Genomic DNA, 21,945 nt, shown 5'->3' on the forward strand with positions numbered 1-21,945 from the left:
TACTTCTGGAACTGATGTCAGTAAAAATGGTTAAAGAAAACAACAAAAAACAGATGGTGAAAAGAAGTAAGACAGCCATCTCATAGCTAGGACTCAGCCACTGCCTTTCTCCAAGGACCAAACAGCCTTTGCTAATGGACGTGGTGTCTATCCCTGGAGATGGACAACACCACTTGAGAGTCTCACATAGCAACAGCAGCTCCAAGGCCGTGCACCAAACCTTCTGCTCAACATTTATCAGAGAAACTCCTCTCACATCTCCCGAAGAAGCATAGTGTGGATGATAATGCGCACTTCATAACACTGATCCCATATTCCACTCACATCCTAAGAGAAAAACCACGGTGATCATTGAACAGAGACAAACATGACAGTAGATGTGCCTCCACACTATTTTAGCAGCTTTAGATTACTGCAACAGCAAAGGGAGAATAATAATAAAAAAAAATAAAACCTCAATAATCAGGGTAAAGCTTTATACAATTCATTCCAGAGGTGCACTCACCGTTTAACAATTACATAATGAACAGAGAACTCCAGAACCCCCCCCCCCCAACAAACCAGCAACATAGTCATAACAGATAATAAAGCTTCATATATATATAGCAATCGTATTCCACAGAATGTACAGATCATGGGGTATGTATGCAAATAAAACAAACACAGACATTACATAAGAGATCAGTTACTATATAGCTAGGTGTATGATATAACCTAATACAAAGTATCTGAATATAAATATTAGTATCACAGTTCACAAATATTATCAATAACCAAATATAACACACCCCTATGCTCCAAATATAGCCATGAAGGTACAATACTGAGTTAAAAGCACCATAGAAGTCTAATATGCAACACTAGGTACAGAAATCAATAGTGGGACCAAGATACAGGCAGTAGGGGGGGGCACCTAAATCTGTGGCAGTAGAAGAGTTAACCTACCAGTGGTTACTAAGGCACAGCTAATCACACCAATGCAAACTTCCCCGCTTTATACGACCTTGGAAAAAAGAAACATGCATCCCCCAGTGAATAAAATATACATCCCAGAATATAACAAGTGCAATCCACCAAACGGGAGGCTGGACTGTGAAGAGTTAACCCTAGATACCTCTCATGCGTCCCCTTTCCTTCTAATCCACTAGCAATGAAAAACACCTGGCTACAAGAGTCTACTTTCCACACATTAACCACTACCTAGCCAAGACACTGATATCTAGAGGCCAGGTCATGTATTCTCCAGCAGAGCCAATCCGGGGGGGAGGGGCTGCAGCCGAAATCGAGAATTGTGGATGAAGGATCCAAGCACTGTATTTCAGGAAAGGCTTGCCTGACCTAACAGGACAAGTTATTCTCATGACTTGCTTAAGTGTCGAAAATTAAGAACACATTTCCCCTTTCGGTGACGTCTGCTGATCTGCTTTTTTATCGTTTTTGATGAATGGTTAGAAAATGCACCCCAGATAGATGCCACTATAACCAATGCAAGGACCCCATACCCTAGAGCCGTGCCCCGAGTCTCCCCAATAGAGGTTCCTTGTAGTTTATAGTAAATGTGTAGTCTGCAGAGCTATGGAGGGTGGTAACCAGGGGTTCACAAGAGAGAAGCCTGGAGAATTCCTTAAGCACACAGAAAACTCCACGACTTCTACAGGTTTTCAAGAATCAAACATTGAGCTGCCGAGTTTCAGGGGGGGAAAAAATGCAGCACAAACCGAAGCATGTAAACTGAGAAGGAACAGAGAGGGAGAGAGCATGAAAGGAATTCCTAGGCTTGAGAACAGGCTGGGGAGGGGAGTTCAAGGGGGGGAAAGCGTGTACAGATTAAAAATCCTAAAAATCGAACAAAATAAAGACAGACTCAACTTAAAAAAAAACAACAACGTGCAACTTTGCAGTGTTGCCGAAAACACAGAAGCAGAGGGGAAACAATGGCGTCGTCTTTTATTCTTTGCTGCACTTTTTAACCATGTAAATCACTTTCTTAAACAATATACAGAGCCGAAAGCAAGGCCCCAACTCCACCCTCGCTGGTGTCACAATAGAAACGGTGGTAAAAATAAGCCAAGGGATCCTTCCTCTTGGATACTTGAGGGGGAGGGGAGGAGGTGTGAATTCCCAACAGCCTCCAGGTACAGACAGGGAGACTGGTGGTGATCTCAGCGGAGGGGGGGAAGATAGGGATTAGGGAACAATGTACACAACATATACCCCACCAACAGCACAATCAAAAACACAGCACCCCCAAGAGATAATTATTAATTCTCACACCAAAAGAGCATCGCCAGATGCATAACCTGACCACAGAGGTGCTAATACATCTCGCCAATCTGTTTTATTATGTGGCAAACTCTCTTTCACATCTACTAAAACCCTGTTGGATACGTCTAAACATTTTTTTTTTTCCCCTCATAGACGTTACTATGGTTCCATCTGACAACAGTCGGACAAGAATCTTCCATGTGGGGCAATACAAACACGAACATTGAATAATATGGATTTATAGAGACTATGTAGGTGCTAAAAGTCACTCAGATTCTTGGAATAAAAAAAACTGCAACCCTTACATTAAAAAAATCCTATAAGGAAGTCTTGCCTATGGTCTCCATAGGTTCCCTCCAACATATATACTAGAGCAAAGCAGCTCTCAATGCAAAGCCATTGCACAGGGACCCTAAAACAAGCCAATCCAGAGAAAAGATCTTTAAAACCAATGGAATACATATACACATATATTATATAAATCATATAAACAACCCCCCTCCCCACCAGACTACAAATACACCACCTACATAGATCTTCTTGATTGAGTAGCAGCTGCTTTAAGACCTTGCTAATGTTATACAAGTATTACCCAGCCCATGATAATAAAAAGCCATCTATTCCCCAGTACAGTGAACCAGTGAGAACCTGAACCCTAAATCATGCTGTATCCCATAGTAGCATTAGATAAACCAGAGCCATAAAAATATAATCCCATGCTAACAAAACTAACCATCTCCTAATACGGGGACACAGACCCTAGGAGGACAGACAATCAGTAACTACGCAGTAAGCCTAAAAGTCTAGGAGCATACAGTCAGGAGGACTCTGGCCAATGTGTTTATGGGGTTAGTGGAAACTTATATACTCAGCAGTATAAGGGAATAAACAGACAACATGGGGGAGGGTCGATCTCCTGCGATAGCCGCCTCTCAGTCCCTAAATATGAAGGCACAGGGGGCCCCAATAAGGCCGAGTATACATGTAAAGGATCTTGCGGGTTCTGCAATGCTATTTGAGTGGGAGTAGTCGAATTTGCACGAATATAGGCTCCAAAACAAGTGATTATATTTAATCAGAGATCTGATTTTATAACACACATTATACAGCATTGCCTTGTAGTGAGGGCAAACATATCTTATACTGGAGATATGAGAGCTTACTAAGTTCCAGCCCAAAATAAAGGATCAAATATAAAGAATCGCTTTGGGCATTAGTGAGATTAATCTAAAGGATGAAGGGGGTATAGTCACCCCTATGCTGGGGTATGAAGGTCCATGTGGAGGGAGGTATTCACCTCTATGCTGGGGTATGAAGGTCCATGTGGAGGGAGGTATTCGCCTCTATGGTGGGGTATGAAGGTCCATGTGGAGGGAGGTATTCACCTCTATGCTGGGGTATGAAGGTCCATGTGGAGGGAGGTATTCGCCTCTATGGTGGGGTATGAAGTTCCATGTGGAGGAGGTATTCGCCTCTATGGTGGGGTATGAAGTTCCATGTGGAGGGAGGTATTCGCCTCTATGGTGGGGTATGAAGGTCCATGTGGAGGGAGGTATTCGCCTCTATGGTGGGTTATGAAGTTCCATGTGGAGGGAGGTATACGCCTCTATGCTGGGGTATGAAGGTCCATGTGAAGGGAGGTATTCGCCTCTATGGTGGGGTATGAAGGTCCATGTGGAGGGAGGTATTCGCCTCTATGCTGGGGTATGAAGGTCCATGTGGAGGGATGTATTCGCCTCTATGCTGGGGTATGAAGTTCCATGTGAAGGGAGGTATTCGCCTCTATGGTGGGGTATGAAGGTCCATGTGGAGGGAGGTATTCGTCTCTATGGTGGGGTATGAAGGTCCATGTGGAGGGAGGTATTCGCCTCTATGGTGGGGTATGAAGTTCCATGTGGAGGGAGGTATTTGCCTCTATGGTGGGGTATGAAGGTCCATGTGGAGGGAGGTATTCGTCTCTATGGTGGGGTATGAAGTTCCATGTGGAGGGAGGTATTCGTCTCTATGGTGGGGTTTCAGGGTCCCTGAGGGTTCACCCCTATGATAGTGTATGAAGCCCCATGGAAGGGATATTCACCATACATAATAGAGTATGGAGGTCCATGTGGAGGGGGAGGGTAATTCGTTATATGTTAGAAGTATTAAGGTGAAGTGTACATATGAAGTCCATGCTAGGAACGTTTGGTACAACTTGCTGAAATCTGGCAAATCATGGGCCTAACCATGACGTATATGACTTTCTAAGACCTGCAATCCCCCTCCTGTAGCCCCCTATACTATATCCTAGGACACCCTTCTTGAATCTCCCCCTGCCCCCTCTCATGTATCACCTTCTCTACCCCCATATGTAGCCCTTGGGTCTCTCTAGCTTAGTAAAACTACCTGCATCTCCTGGGAACCCCCATACTGAATCTCTACCTCTATCCCAAGACACCCTTCTGTTTCTATCCTCAGGCTCCTAAACCCCCTTCTGTATCTTCCCCCTCTGTGCAAGGATCCCTGAGTCCCCCTGCTGGATCTTCCCCCTCTGTGCTAGGATCCCTGAGGCCCCCCCCCCTGGATCTTCCCCCTCTGTGCTAGGATCCCTGAGCGCCCCCCCCCCCCTCGGATCTTCCCCCTCTGTGCTAGGATCCCTGAGCCCCCCCCCCCCCCTGGATCTTCCCCCTCTGTGCTAGGATCCCTGAGGCCCCCCCCCTGGATCTTCCCCTCTGTGCTAGGATCCCTGAGCCCCCCCCCCCCCTGGATCTTCCCCTCTGTGCTAGGATCCCTGAGCCCCCCCCCCCCCCGGATCTTCCCCCTCTGTGCTAGGATCCCCGAGTCCCCCTCCTGGATCTTCCCCCTCTGTGCTAGGATCCCTGAGCCCCCCCTCCTGGATCTTCCCCCTCTGTGCTAGGATCCCCGAGTCCCCCTCCTGGATCTTCCCCCTCTGTGCTAGGATCCGAGCTCCCCTCCTGTATTCTTCTCCCCATGTTTTTGGATACTGAAGCCCCCTCCTGTATCTCCCACTGTATCCCAGGTCCCCCTCTAAACTAGGTTCCCTGAATCCCCTCTATCTTCCCATGTGTCCTAGGACCCCTGAACCCCTCTTGTATCTCCCCCGTAACCTAGGACCCCTGCACCACCTTCTGTATCTCCCCCTCTAACCCAGGACCATGAACCCCCTCCTATCCGAGGACTCTTAAACCTCTTCCTGTACCTCCCTGTGTATTCCAGGTCCCCTGAGCCCCCTCCTGTAAATCCCCCTCTAACCTAGGACCCCTAAACCCCCTCCAGAACATACCCCGTATCCCAGTCCACCTGAACCCCCTCGTGTTCCTCCCCCTCCATTTCCAACACATGACAACTTTTTCTAAGGAAAACTGTCAAAACTTCTCCACAAAACACACTAAATCCTTCCCATAGCCCCTCACAGAGCCACAATCACCAGTTACACACAAGAAGCTGCCTCCAGGACTCGGCTCCAAAACAACACCAAAGAAAAGTGTCAAAATGAGGTAAATTCTCCTCAGGAAACGTCTCCCACACTTACCCGTTTTGGCAGGACCAGGCCTGCCCCACCTGGAGGGGCCAAGAACACGTCCACTCGTCCCCACAGCCCCAAAACCAACTAGGCCTCAACCGAAGCCGCGGTGTTTCCTGAGCGCCTCAGCCGAGCGCCTGACACAAACTTCACTAGGGGCCAGCAGTCTGTGAGTTGTAGAGCTTGTATATCCGTGGCAGGTGCAGGGCGCCTCTCCGCGCCTGTGCCCGCCTCCTGCTCCGCGTTGCTCGGGGTGGGTGACTGCCGCTTCTCCCCAGCCCCCTGCAATCCGCATCGACAGCGGCTCCACACGGCTTCCCCTCCCCCCGCCGACTCGCTACCTCCACAGGCGGAAACGCGACTGACCACACGGGGATCCCCGGCTCCGGCGGCAGGGGCGGCGGGAACGGGAGGCGGAGACCACTGTCACTCCTACCCTCTCACCGTCTATTGGTTGGATTGGGCCCAGCTCGCCGCCTACTGGGCGGTAGATGATGTCAATCACCACAGGGCTGTCACGCGATGCAGTCACTACCCGCGCCGAGAGCTGTTTTCCCACAGTAGGAGGAGAGGCGGCGAGGAGAGCGCATCGTGCGGCCTGTGCCTGTGTGTGTGATAGACGTGTACGGCTTATTATTATATAATATACAGTGTATGGCTTATTACTAGAAATTATCAGTAGTTATTCCCCCCCAACAACAGGTTTTCTATTAGGACAGTTTGTTATACCATAATAAGGCTCCTTTATACTGAGTATTAAAGAAGAGCATGCTGGGAGTTGTAGTGCAGCAACAGCTGGGGAGCCACAGGTTGGAGACCACCATGAGTATTATAGTCACTTATGTCTGGGGCAGACAAGACCATAGAACCATATCTATATCATAGCTAGTAGATGTTACATATCTATATGATATTGAGCAAATCTGTCTCTCTCATATCTATCTATCTCATATCTATCTATCTATCTCTCTCTCTATATATCACTATCTATCTATCTATCTATCTGATATTGCTCTAATCTAAATCCATCTATCTCCTATCTCCAATACCTCAGATCTATCACATAGTGTTAAATCTATCTTCTTGTCTTCTATCTATCCCTTATTTATCTATGTATTTATCTCATATCCATCTCATGGTTACATCTTAATATGTGATGTCTATCTATCCTGTGATCATCTATTTATCTGTCAAAATACTTACTACCAGGTATGTATATATCTATCATCTATTTATTTCATACCCATCCATCTATCTCATATTAATAAATCTATCTTCCTGTCTTCTATCTATCCCATATCTATGTATTTATCTTGTCTCTCTCATTGTTAGATCTAAATACTTCATATCTAACCGTCCACATAGTTTCTGTTTATCTGAAATTATCTTCCTGTCTTCTAATAATTTATTATTATTTCTATAGCGCTGTACAAGGCATGGGGGACAGAGTATAAACAGTCATATGGAACAATAGGAGTGAGGGCCCTACTCACAAGAGCTTACAGTCTATGAGGATGAGGGGTTGACACAAGAGCTTACGGTCTATGAGGATGAGGGGTTGACACAAGTGCTTACAGTCTATGAGGATGAGGGGGTGATACAAGAGCTTACAGTCTATGAGGATGAGGGGACACACAAGAGCTTACAGTCTATGAGGATGAGGGGGTGATACAAGAGCTTACAGTCTATGAGGATGAGGGGGTGACACAAGAGCTTACAGTCTATGAGGATGAGGGGGTGACACAAGAGCTTACAGTCTATGAGGATGAGGGGGTGACACAAGAGCTTACAGTCTATGAGGATGAGGGGGTGACACAAGAGCTTACAGTCTATGAGGATGAGTGGGTGACACAAGAGCTTACAGTCTATGAGGATGAGGGGGTGACACAAGAGCTTACAGTCTATGAGGATGAAGGGTGACACAAGAGCTTACAGTCTATGAGGATGATGGGGGACACAAGAGCTTACAGTCTATGAGGATGAGGGGTGACACAAGAGCTTACAGTCTATGAGGATGAGGGGTGACACAAGAGCTTACAGTCTATGAGGATGAGGGGGTGACACAAGAGCTTACCGTCTATGAGGATGAGGGGGACACAAGAGCTTACCGTCTATGAGGATGGATTGATACAAGAGCTTACAGTCTATGAGGATGAGGGGGTGACACAAGAGCTTACAGTCTATGAGGATGAGGGGTGACACAAGAGCTTACAGTCTATGAGGATGAGGGGGTGACACAAGAGCTTACCGTCTATGAGGATGAGGGGGACACAAGAGCTTACCGTCTATGAGGATGGATTGATACAAGAGCTATCTCATATCTAAATGCCTACCTACCTCATGCCTGTCTCTTCCAGCTCCCTATACAGAAAAACATGAAAATAAATGACTACCATGTAATACATGGGAAGCTTGGGCCTCCCCCCCCCCCCCCCCCACCCCATATAATCTCTACTCCCTTTATGATGAATAGGCCGGGGTAACCTCCAATCCTCACTTGCACCTGATGCTTTGATGAAAGATTATTATATATTGTTTTGTAGAAGTTGCTGGAATAAATGGAGAATCTGTGACTAGGAAAATATTAGCCTGTGTCCATGACATCACCCGAGCTAAAGTGTATCTGTAAGAGAACACGGCATATACACATAGGGGGTCTGTTGAATAAAATTGCTATTCGTACTTTATTTTACTTATAAGTATCTTGTATATTGCAGATTTGCAGAGTCTAAAAGACAGAAGAAACGCTCCTGTACCCTGATTCCTTGATGTGTCTATATTATCTGTAAGTAACGCTTACATATAACCCCTTGTCCCATGCCGATGCGGCAGTCCTCTAGAAGTGCATGGAGCGGGGGGGGTTCCTTGGGGGACGTGCAGGACCCCCACTCTAGTGATACATATTTCCTGTCTTCTGTCATTTGTGGGTCTAACCCCTTCCAATGAAACCTTTTTGACACCAAATATTATTGATAAGTGGTCTTTTAGAGGGTGGTCTTCTCAAAAAATGTATAATATATAGTGGGACTGAAAATAAAGTGGCGGGGGGGCGGTTATGGAGTTCTGTGGTTTTACCACCTCCGTCTCATCCTCTGTGATTCATTTTACTTGATTATTTGTAAATATTTGCAAATAGTAACAAAACATCTGTCCCTATGACGACAACTCTGGATACATTGTATCATAAGGCAAATGACTGCAATAAATAGACCCTGATGAAAGCCTCTGCTATCATGCAGCAACAGCGTATATGGTGGGGTCTCCAGAATATACTGCAATCTCTGCCCTATTCTAATAAACATGAGGCTTGGATCTTATCATAAACCCCCAGACTGGGATTGTAAACTGCAAGATCTCACCCATCACCCCCCTCCTTTATTTCCTGGTAGGGAGGGGGATGGGAGGGAGGATGGGTGGCTGAATAGGAGGGGGTGGGGGGGACCTTAGAGGGAAGGTCTGCTGTAACGCCTCCTCCTTCTCCAGTGCTGTGTTTTTCTCACACTTCCTCACAGCTCCCCCTCCCCTGTTGGACGCAGGAGTGGGGGGCTCTGAAAGGGAACTTGCTGCAGCATCTATATGATGATGAGGAGGAGGACAAAATAGGGGTTCTGCTTGGGGTCAGTGACCACCTCCCTCTATAGAGGATGGCACTTTTCGGTCACCTTTATGGATATCATGACAGTTTTGCTTGGCTTGCAGCATCCATCGGCTTGGGGCTTTCGAGCCAGTTCAGCAGGGGCAGGGGAGGTTGCCTGGTATAGAGGGTAGCTGCATTTCTGCCTTTCGCAAGGTTTGCTGCAGCAGGAACCTTGTGGCGTGAATGCAGCGGATACAATGTAGCTTTTTATACCTCTCCTTACATCCTCATGAGGACGTGCTTGGCACAGCGCCGCTCAGGTCCCCCCCCCCCCCCCCCCCCTTTGTAGGGTGGTGATAGACGGACGGACGGTCACGACAGATAGATGGCCAACCTTCCTTTCCATCCACTGGAATATTATCGTCCCCCCCTCTTATCACGTTTGGATATTTCTTTGCACTATTGGTCTCCTTGTTTCATTCTATATTCTTTTTATGTATGTTTCGCCTATAGACTGGGTTTGGAAAATCCGGTTTTTGGTGACACAAGAAGGTCTACGTGGCAGGAAGAGGCATGGCTTCCACCGGGTGAGGCACCGTTAACCCCCACCCCACCACCTCCCTGGTCTGACCTGCAGTGTCCAGATCTTTCCTTCCCAAAGCTAGTCCTGTCAATGATCTTTCCTTTACATGCAAAGACCCCCATCCTCCCCTGCTCTATCTATACTGATACACATCCGATATTCTATTCATAATGACTTGACTTTTTATTTTATATATGTGTGTTATTGTGCTAATTATTTTTTTTAAATAAAATGCAAATTTATATTTATTGTGTAACCTTCATACCAGTCCGCTTCTACATGTTTCATATTGCAATATATTTACCCTTCCTGCTGCATTTATTTCGGGTATTATTATGAATATTGTAATATATTCTAAGTATTTATGATATAATACATTAATGTGCATCATTTATCTGCTATTTTCTATATATGGTAATAATAATCTTTATATAAAGCCATGAAATCCGCCTTATATTAGAGCAGTTTCTAGAAGGTGTCACTTTCCCTTATATACTAGATGTATACTGTGATATATGTCCAGATAGATTTTTCCCATGCTATAATATCACACGCCATAAGCTTCCAGTCCCCCATTGACTCTGCAGAGTCCTGAGCAGATGTCACAGCTTGATGGGGTTTTTTTTCTTTTAAGTGTAAGGGGTTTCCTGCTCCACTATGCAGGGACACAGCAAAAGAACAGCACCCTTTGTACCCTCCCCCGATGGCCACAAGGTATCATTCATGTTCTGTAGGGAAAAATTCATTGCGCTGGATATATATAAAATTGTACTGCAGATTATTAAAATATGTTATTCATCCCCTCCTCCTGTCCCTATTGTAATAAATTATATCAGACCAATTTGGGGCTACTGTCAGTATTGGAATAGTTATTTATGTAGCGCCTACATATTCCATGGCAGTGTATACAGATTTTCCACAGTGGGGCTCACAATTTAATCTCCTTATATCATATACACTAGGGAAACCTATCAACCCAATCAGTCGGGACTTAAATGACAAGTTTGATTTTTGTTTTTTCCTATGTGGAATCATGAACACAGCAATGATGTGTGCACTATATGGCGACACATGTACCTTTGCATATCCTATTATTGATGAATATCAACTATCCATATAATAGGGCAAAAGTTTATGATCACTCAGGGTCACTGGGACCCCACAGATTTCATGCTCCTATGTCCCCATGTGGAGCACTTATAGGCCTGAACATGTCTTTGTCAGTCCCATATAGTTTGGCAGCATTAACAGGAATAAACCGTCCATAGGTCCTTAGTGTCCCAAATAGCCCTTTAAAAAAACACTTTATACTCTTCCCACTCCTGTACAAATATTGAGTGAAGTTGTATTAGTGCTCCCAGACTTTCGGGTGCATGCGTCGGGCTGCTGAGGTTTACCCCTAGGCTCAACGACCCACTGCACAGGGGCAACGATTATTCAATCCCATCTCTGGGTAAGTAAAAGGTTTGTTTCTTTTAATAAGGTGATTTAGGAAAATTACTTATTGGTCCATAAGGACCTCTAGGTGGTTTATTGTCCATATATGTTCCCTTTTAGGCTACGCGCACACAAACATGTTTTTGGCCCCTATGTTAGGTGTTGACTCAGTGGCTAGCGCATGTCTCCATGTATTTTTATGGGATCATACATATGGTGATGGTTTCCATGGTCCCACGAGCCAACAGTCTGAGCTACAAATTGGTAGGTCTTATTCCTGCCCTTGTAAGAGGCGCATGTTACCTCTCACACACGGGTCTATTGTTTGTAGCCAGTGAAAAGCGCAGGCTTCCTAAGACCCCCCCAATCATCTGTTGGGGGATTACTGTACCCTGAACAAGGCTCATGGACCTAAAGATGATCAGCCCCACATCTGGCCTGTACCTGTCCCACCATACTGCATAGCCGTCTAATCATCTCTAATATGATGGATCATATATCATCTCTACAATCCATCAGACGTTATTACATAGATTCCATAGTCAGGGGGGAGGGGACTCCACATTATGGGGTTGTATTTTGCTATAATGGGAACATCTTGTCTCCATCCTGGTGAAATATCTGTACATGTGAATGCAGCTCTCAAGTCGACAATTAATCATTCGGACTTCAGGCTGATGGAGGGAGGGCTGCAGCGTGTAACCCCGGCCTTATAATTAGGAATATAGATTTCGGATAAATCCAATCGCATTCAGGTTGAATATTACACATAGATATAGATAGGTGGGCTGTAGATGGCTAAGCCAATGTGGGATCACAACTGCCTATACATACCTATGAGAGCATGCTGAGAGTTGTAGTATTTTCAGAAATGTATTACAAAATCCCTGCTTTGTGTAGAATTTAAGATACAAAAACAAATTCTATCCCCACCCTCTTTATTAGAGCACCCCCCTCCTCTCTATGGAGTAGTGGTGACACCATGTAATTATCAGTCTGCTAGATATCCTGTTATAGAATAACACCTCATGGAAGAAGGCTGAACGCTGCACCGCCAATTAATTCACTGATATCCGAGGCAGCGGCGGAGCGCAATCTGCTCCGGAGAGGAAAAACAAGCTGGATGGGAGAGGATGGTGGCAGGGAGGGGGTTAAAAAAATACATTACAAGCAAATATTTAAAAATAATCTTTATTTCTATATTCGGGAGCACTTTACAAATCATAGGGGCAATAAACAAATATAATATTACATTACAGAATACAAACAGTCATATGGAACAATGAGGGTCCTGCTCTATAACAATATCCGCAAGGCTCGTGGTTGACCTGATTACATGTACAGCTTAAAGGGGGCAGTTATCCAAAATTCTATATTTGTTTACACTTTCAGATTTTTTAAGCCAAAATTTTCTCCTTCTTTATGATCCACGCCTGGTTTCTGCTCAATAAATTGCATCAAAGATCTCAAATACGTGAAACCACCAGCTGTTTTATTTTGCATTGAAGTCTATGGGTTTGTGAATTTTGCAGTGTTTTGAGGGCGCATAGCCTTGTATTACAATATGGTCACCTGCTACACATCGGAATAGCTTCCACAGCGGTGCACAAGTGGTTAAGATTAGGACCAGAATGGAGTGGACATTGGGTGACTGTGGGTGGGTATCTTTGGGGTACCTTTCCCTCTGGATGACTCGGATTTTAATACCTCTGTAATAAGCATTAGTTTCTCTGGCCGTAAATTGATTTTACACATAGATATGAATAGGTATGTATTGTCCAGTGGAGGGGTGTGGGCCATGACGTTTTTCTGCTGTTATGTCTATATGGATATGTCTATTAATATTGATAACATATCCGTATAATAGGTTCTCAATATCAGATGATTGGGGTACAAGGAAATGCATATGATCTGCAGATATTCATGCCAATTCCATGCAGATTTCAGAAGGACATTTAAGATCCTATAATATGGATAAAGGGAGTAGCAGTAGTTCTAGTGCTGGTTAGTGCACCACTGCAGATCCTGATTCCCATTATCTATATGTATTCTGATCACATAGACAGATCCCTGTCCTGTAGAATAGCACCGCTGTACAAATGTCTCACATCCCGATGATGTCACTCTCATCTCCTGATAATCTGTGCGGCTGATATCGGTTTATCCTTGAAAATTCCAGGCTCCTTCGTGCCAGGAGGCATTGAAAGCTCAGCACATTTAAAGATCACTGATCTCGATGTCATGGGAATAACATTAAGAGCGAGCATACTTACATACAAGCCTTAAAGAACTAGCCTGAAAAATTCTTTGATGTTCAGGATTATGGAAAAGATGGGTGTCGACTTTATTATGAGCTCTAGTAATGATCCTTTCATTAAAATATATAGTAAAGCACTTAAAATTTTGGGTAACTATAACTCCCAGCATGCCCTGACAGTTGTATTTACATACAGATCTAATAATTGCTTTCAAACTGTAGGGAAAAGCTGGGTGACAACCACGCTTAAAGCTCTTCTAGTGAAACAGTCATCAATATATTCCCTATAAAGGTGGGGAAACTACAACTCCCACCATGCTCTGCCGGGTACATATTAAGTAGTAGTTACATATAAGCCATAAAGTATTAGGCTATATTCACACCACCATACCGTAGCGCGGCAGGCCCAGAAAAGATAGGACATGCCGCACGTGTCCAGCACCGTACCGCGCCGCTCGCCCATTGCCGTCTATGGAGGACGTAAATAGGCCGGTATATACGTCGGCCGTATATACGTCCCCCATATGGCTGTGTGAATGCAGCCTTAGGGGCATATTTATCAGGACCTCTGTGCCACGCCTGTGGGGCGTGAAGGGGGGGCGCGGCCGGCGAGCGGAGGACGCGGCCAGCCGGGAGTGGGCCGGCGCGGGGCGTTACTGTCCCTGCACAAGCGCCAGCGTATGACAAATATGCCCCTTAGTCTGATAACAGATTTGAAGTGCAGGATCAGTGAACAGCTGGGTGAGGATCACTACAAGCCCTAATAGTGATTCCATTATTGAAATATACACAATGTATATTTTTTTATATAAACACCGCTAAATCATAACATTCACTATTATGCAGAAATATTCCCCATTCTCCTCTAAAACTGTAAGTGATGACATCACCTTATACAAGGACCAGATGATGTCATGTGCACGGCACGTTGTGTCATATGTATTGTCCTCGCAGTCCTGTCTCTAGACCCGGCTCCTGCTGTCTGTGAGAGGAGATAAGGAGCCGAGGATTCTGCCTGATGAATATTTGATGACTGGCGCTGGGGTTACAGAGAGAAGCAGCAGCCATTTGTGTCAAGGTTGAGGTCACTGGTCTATAGCAACCGAGACTAAGAAGCAAATATAGAAACATTGTCACCATGCAACCGGGTCTGTCTTATTATGTAACATCTTAAGTGTTATAGAATGGAACCTGCTACTGAAGGTGATTGTAGAAAACAATAACTTGGGGGCGATAAGGCCATGTTCAGACAGATGGGGCAGATCGGATGGCAAATTCATGTATATTTTCACATTTTTGTGACCAAAGTTACTATCTGCAATGGACATGGTGAATCCGCTCTATGATCCTCCATATAACAGGATAATTTATAATACATAGTTTCATATGTATCAATATATAACTATAGATTTTCTTTACTTTTTTTTGTCCTATTGGATCTTCTACTAGTATAGAACAGTATAATATGTTACAGGGCCCCACTCACCTTCCTCCTGTACATGATATATTTACATCAGCTGGATTCTTTGCTAAAACTTCTGCACCTGATCTATTCGTTAGAATAGGGTTAGTGACCCGAGCGATCCTCTTCAGACCTCTAATGTATATGAAGGAGACTTGACTCCCCCATGATGACAGATATCATAGGATAGAATGGTTTGGCATGGGTGGACACATACCTTATCCACTGAAAACAAGGCTATTCATCATAGCCGCAGTGTATCAGAACTGTACTGCTCCATACACAGTGTAGTGCAAGCATTTCAAAAGTACCAAGGTTGTGAACCTTTCCTATAGAGGTATAGGAGTGCACAGTGCATGGCTCTATATAGTTCTGATACACTGGAAATGTTTGATCACCATCCCTTACCGGGTACAGATCATATACCAGATAAATCACCAATATCGCCCCTTTAAGAACAAATCCTTGATAAACCACCGGTACTGATCACTAGGGTCGTCTCCAGGTTGCAGTGAACTCACATGGTGGCATTAAAATTTCAGAAACTAAAACAGCCTATGTTCCCTAAAATAATATTCCCTAGTTTATCACACAAAAAAAAAAAAACACCCACTCATGGATATTTTATATAAAGCCCCCCCCTCACCGCCCATGGATTCATCAGATACAGCTCCCTTCAGCCCATTGATTCAATATGTACAGTCTTATGTGGGCCCCCCAGAAGCTCTGGGCCCCAGCATTTGCCTGGGTATGCCCAGTGCTGACGCCGGCCGTGCTGATCACCTACAGGCAGGGCCGCCATCAGGGGGGGTTTAGTGTGACTGTGTTCAGAGGCCCTGAGGAGGAAAAGGGGCCCCAAGTCACAGAAAACCCTCCTCCCTTTCCAGGTGCAGGGAACTCACTGTGCAAACAGAGCCAGATTATCATTCTGTGGGGGGACCCACAAAATTTGCCAGGGGGAGGGGGGACTGAGCACAGGAAGTCTGGACCTCCATCAAGTTTCTTTTCTCCCTGATGCTTAGATATCACATTACTGTAGGAAAGTTCATCTATCTTTGTGATCACACCTCGCAGACTCCACATACTGAGACGGCTGATATCACCTTGTTACTCATTTCCAGGACATGCATGTATCTGACCATGAGCACATACCAAGGAACAATTCATCAAAACCGTCGGTAACCTTCTTCCCGAGGAATGCGTTAGTCACAGCGCTGATCAATTGCGGTGAATTTCTTTATGGTCATAGTAAAAACGCTGAAAAAAGTGAAAGCATCTGCAGAGATGTGTCTGCCATTGGTGTCCTGCCAGGACAGCGAGCCCCGGCGCACAGTACAGGTGGTGTCTGGTGTGTCCTTTCTCTGTCACCATCTACTTAGTCACTTGATTTATTTATGTGGGGTGACCTCATAGCTGCCATTATGTGAGGCTGAGCACACTGATAGCATCTACTGCCATCTGCATTGTATACGCTCCATCTCCAGGTGCAGGGGATGCCCACATGGGAGTGAGAGGAGGTAGAATTTCTGTACTAAATTTCTGGGCACTAAATCTGTGATTACTGTAATGGATATGTGGAAGAATATTCTTAAACACAAAAAAAACTAAAGACAGAATTAGGCAGCACAAGACTGTGGTCGGTCCATGAATCACAGACTGATTCCCTGATTTATCAGCACAACCACGGAGCAGAGGAAAGGACTGCACTGCAAAACAGCAGCACCAAACTCTAATCATGACATCACTATGATGCTCGGGGTCGGCTCCAGGTATCAGTAGGCCCCTGGGTGACAGAGCCTCTGTGGGTCTCTTTGCAGTGAACTCGCATGGCGACATTAAAAATTCAGAAACAAAAACAGTCTCCTGTTCCCTAAAATATTCCCTGGTTTATCATCCCAAACAGCCCCCATGAGTATTTAATATAAGCCCCCCTCACGCCCTATGGATTTATTAGATACAGCCTCCCTCACCCCCATGGATTCCTTATGTGGGCCCCTGCACTTGCCCAGGTATGCCCAGTGCTGGCCCCGGCCCTGATGATGCTCGCAGTCCCAACTATCCCCTTGCGCTGTGGTCGATCCATGCCTTGGAAGCACATGGTCTGTGATTCGTGACCCGACTGAGAGGACCTGTGCTGTGTTTGATAAAGGAAACTGTCATGCGGACTGTGGCCAGGTGTTATGTACTGTCCCTTGAGAGATGGATTTGTGTATGTAGCCAGTAACAGCAGGACTGTGAAATATGGATATATATTCCAGGTTTGCAGCTACTTCGAATACAGGAGGGAGGGGCTTTGTCCTTAAAATACTCTGTGTATCCAGTGTTAGGCTATATTCACACTGCCGTTGCCCGCCCGTACCGTAGCAGTTTACACAAGAGGCTCTACCTGTAGAACGACTTCCACTTAGCCTTAAATGTGGCCGCAGAGTCCGGTCACCCCATGAATACGTCACTAACACTCCCTTGTTTTTCACGTCTTTGTTCGTAGAGCATTTTTTGGTTGTGGTCCCCTTCACCAGGAGAAACATACCCCCACCTATGGCCTTTACCAATAACTAGAAGCAGAAACCCAAAAGAGTTGTCTGCAAATTCTAGTTGGGCTTATCAGAGTTAAGGTCTATCCGGGTGCGTCCACACCTTGCAGTTAAAATTGCATCTTTGTCAGTTTTTTAGGGGGTTTTAGGTGCATTTTAAGAAGTGAAAGGCATGAACTGAACAGGTGAATCTGTGATACAGTTTTCTCCTTCAAAATAAAAATTACCTGTTCAGTTCATGTCTTTCACAAAACTGCACCTAAGGCTGGTGCCACACGTGGCGTTTTGAACCCGTTTTTGGTCCGTTTTTAAGCAGTCCGTCCAAAAACGCATGCGTTTTTTACCAGTTTCAATTAAGGTAATTGGTAGAACCAGTCAAAAACGGATGCGTTTTCAAAAAACGCATGCGTTTTTGGACGGACTGCTTAAAAACGGACCAAAAACGGGTTCAAAACACCACGTTTTTAACTGCAATGTGTGGACGCACCTTTGGAGGATAAAGTTCACCCAGTTGTGCACACATTGACGTGGCTGGTATACAATTGTGGAAGAGCTATTTAAGGTGTACGGCCACCTTAAGGGTGATGTCACACGTGGCGTTTTGAACGCGTTTTTGGACCATTTTTAAGCAGTTCATCAAAAAACGCATGTTTTTGAAAAATGCATTCGTTTTTTTTGAAAACTCATCCATTTTTGACCAGTTTGAATTTAGATAATTGGTCAAACCTATCAAAAACATGCGTTTTTTAACGGACTGCTTGAAAACGGGCCAAAAACACGTTCAAAACGCCACGTTTGACATCAACCTAAAGTGGTTTTCCACTGAATTTCTATAAAATGGAGAAGGTCTGACACCTATGATCAGGCTTCTTCCCTGGAAATGGTATAGTGGCCATGCTTGGTATTACAGCTCAGCACCAATCCTTTGATAGGATCTGAACCACTGGCAGTCCAAGTTATGGAATGCAAATGGCAGATCTATTTTGGGGCTCCTAGGACAGATCATCAAATCCTAGAAGCCATGTAGCCAGCTTGCACCTTACTGACGCCTCCTTTTTTGGTTGTGTAATGGCCCAATGCTCCTCACTGGTAAGTGGGTCAATCCTTGTAAAGTCCCAGTTGGCAGCAGCTGATCTCACCCTGTACAGTCCCATAAACCTTCCTCATATCTGTGAACTTTACACACAGTGATCAGACCTAAAGTTATCCATTGACTAGATCTTACCCCGGTGGTTTCGATACTTCCTGCTCTTTATATGAGTCAATGGGGCACATGTATCGTAGCTTTTCGGCTGCCACTTTTTCAGTTTCCTGAAGCTGTCCTACTCAATCATTGCAATGTATCTTAAGTTTTTCCCCTTTGTGATACTTTTGCGACTTTTTGTGGTGTGTGACTTATTAGTAGCTCCCAAAAGTAAGTCTGGGTCTAGCATGCTCTATTTTGAGACTTGATAGGTGCAAGAATGGGACAATTTCAGAGCCTCACAAGTTGAACAAACATCTGGACTACAAAGATAAATGCGGCCACTGCATGAAATCCTGGAGGCAGCTGACGCTGGTGCGCTGCTCAATTCTGCACCTAAAAAGTCCCAAACTGTGAAAAGTCTCCAAAAAAAGTTGCATAGGAGTTCTACACGTCCCCCAATGACTCTCTGGGTCAGATTCCTGGTTCGGGCTCTGTCGCTGCTCTTTGCCACATTTTTTTTCCCCAGTAAAACTTTCCTTGTCATGTTGAATCCTTGAACTTTTAAACAAAATCGTCGCTCCCCGGGGATGTGTTTTCCTCCAGTTGTTGAGGATCTTTTCACGAGTGAACTCTCGCCCCAGAGAATATGTTGACTAAGGGTGACGGGCGACTAGCGGCGGGTCATTGCGTCCTGGAAGTAATAGTCAGCACGTACTCGCTATCTATTTTACTAGAAATAAAACGCAGCAAGGTTTTACGGGTCAGATACCAGCGCTACGGAGCAGGTGAGGGGTCGAGGCACCAACTTATTTAGGAACTGGTAGCTGGTATAAGGAGCCTATTTACACGTAGCTGTGGAAGCGGAAGGTTCTGCCGAGTCATCCTTAAATAGAAAGGAATGCAGGCCCGCCGTGTAGACGTGGCCTTCCCTCTGTACATTCACACACAGGATTCGTGGTCGCTTTATCGTATACGTAGATCACATCCAGGGACGGACGTTGTCATTGCACATTGTGGGGGATAATAGTTACGATCTTATGAAGAAGCTTCCAGTATGACATAAATACATGTAATAGAAGGATACATTGTAACAAATAGATGCAGTTTGTACACGACGTTGAATGTGTGGCCTATACGGGGGCTCGTGTTATTTACTTTTGCAGGACGAGGGTTAAAAGAGTAAAGTGTTCTGGAAGGAATGCGGAGAGGCTCCCGGGTCTGCGGTAGGTAGGTGCGTTATCAGTGACCCTCCTCCTGTAATTCCACAATGACCTCATAGTCTTGTGACACTAAAGATCAGTGGGACAGAAAAGAACGGTAGGTGATGGCTCCCTCTGGTGGGCAGCCGTGGGTACGACATGGAGTTACAGTAGGCCTTGATGTACTGAACATATAATAATCACCAAACTGAAATATTAACCTATGAATGAGCCTTGTATCCTGTGAGTGAAGCAGATCCGTCTTTACATGTGGGTGTTATGTAGACACATTGCAGGTTTGTATATTTCTGTGGGAGCTGCATTATAATTACACACCAAACACTTAGTGTTGTATGACTTCACGTTACATCTTGTCGTGGTTAGGGCCTCATGCAGACAGTGGTCTTTGCACATAAAATACAGACTAGTGGTCAGCCTTATTTCCGGGGCTGCGGAGTCTGTGAGCCAAACTTTCGACACAACTTCTCAATTTCCTTAACTTCAATTCTGACTCTAGCCCTACCAAAATGTTCACTGACTCCTCAGCCCTGGTCACTCTAGCAGTGCCAAGATAAGTGTGGGTATTCCTTCCCAGTGTCTTATTCCTCTGATCTGTAGCAGAGGAGATTCACTACTGAGCATGTACATAAAGTGCAGCCACATTCATCCCAACTAAAAGCCTAGAAGAGGATGCACAACCCAAGCCAACACCCTGCTGACAGAGGCTGATGAGAACTGATAAAAAAAAAATGAAATTTCCTAAAGGCCTGTGGAGTAAGTTGGTGTATTTCACATGCAGTGTGATGCAGGGACAATTAGGGACTAGGTTTAAATCGGCAAAAAGGAGGGAAACCTGATCTTGGGGCTTCCTGAGGACCATTAGTTTATTAAAAAAAAGTGGTGTAAAAAAGGCCCATTAAGAACGAATATTTGCTTTACTTCTCTGCTCAATCTAGAGTCTCCTCCAGTCACCCTCTCTTAGCATCGCTCAGACTGTGTATACAGTCTCGTCAGACGCACCCACCTGCCTGCGGTCTATATTAGGTTGTAGTGGGGGTGTGACCCAGGGCCATAAATGAAAAACTGTAACCCATCTAAAGGGAACCTGTCGGCAGAAGTAGACCTCATAAACCACTACCGGAATGTTGTCAAGCAGCTGAACACCTTCCGGGTCATATTTCATTTATGGTCCAGGGTGGTGGCATTATTCAGAAAATCAACTTTAAAGTGATGGAAATTTGTTGTATAAAGTCAAGGAGGCGGAGACTTTAACACTGAAGTCAAGCTTTCCCGGTCTCAGAAATCCTCATTCACTGTAATTGATTGTCCTGCACCCAGAGACATCACTAACCAGATCTCCTGAAGTCTGATGCATGATGTAAGTCATGGGAGGAGGTGTTCAGAGGCAGGAGAGCTGGACTTCATTCACCTCTCTGCCTCCTTCACTTTATACAACCAATTTACATTTCACTTCAAACTTTATTTTCTGGGTGATGAAACCATGCCGGGCTATGAAAGAAACATGACCTATAAGGTATAAAGCTGCTAGATAGGATATAGGTAGTAGTTTATCAGGCCAGGTTCTGATGACGGGTTCCCTTTAAGCTGTATTACTGTGATATGATTGTAAGCCTGAGCTAAATTTCATTGCACACAGATAAGGTCACAGAGTTGTAAAAATAATGACTGAGTGGAAAAACTTGTAACTTGTGTTTCTGTAGAATTTCAGTCCCTCCTCCCACACCCGTTATGATGCCCCCTGGGGCAGAAGGTTGATCTACATTCTAGTTAGATGTCAGCTTCACATTCTGGCTCCACAGCCTCAACCTGAGGTGCAGGATTCTCAGGCAGCTGGAGGGGGCAGAATAGTCACATTTCTGATTCGTGGAGGCTGGTTGTGACCTCTGGGACCCTCACTTACCTAG

At 45.1% G+C, this 21,945-nt stretch overlaps 1 protein-coding gene and 1 long non-coding RNA gene across 4 annotated transcripts in view; one reads left to right on the forward strand and one right to left on the reverse strand.

Moving 5' to 3' along the window:
- Nucleotides 1-6,166, reverse strand: part of SETD5 (SET domain containing 5) — a 54,305-nt gene extending 48,139 nt beyond the window's left edge. For all 3 annotated transcript variants that reach the window (XM_072127927.1, XM_072127928.1, XM_072127926.1), the window contains exon 1: nt 5,795-6,166. The gene's annotated coding sequence lies outside the window, so the exon portion shown is untranslated. The remainder of the gene's footprint in view (nt 1-5,794) is intronic.
- Nucleotides 6,167-6,317: 151 nt separating this feature from the next.
- On the forward strand, nt 6,318-10,772 carry LOC140104397 (uncharacterized). The gene is made up of 3 exons (XR_011850310.1): nt 6,318-6,408; nt 8,503-8,570; nt 9,876-10,772. It is a non-coding gene; the product is annotated as an uncharacterized lncRNA (long non-coding RNA).
- The last annotated feature ends 11,173 nt before the right edge of the window (nt 10,773-21,945 follow it).

The sequence above is a fragment of the Engystomops pustulosus genome, chromosome 10 (genome assembly GCF_040894005.1).
Source record: "Engystomops pustulosus chromosome 10, aEngPut4.maternal, whole genome shotgun sequence".
In the NCBI taxonomy this organism is placed as follows: Eukaryota; Metazoa; Chordata; class Amphibia; order Anura; family Leptodactylidae; genus Engystomops; species Engystomops pustulosus.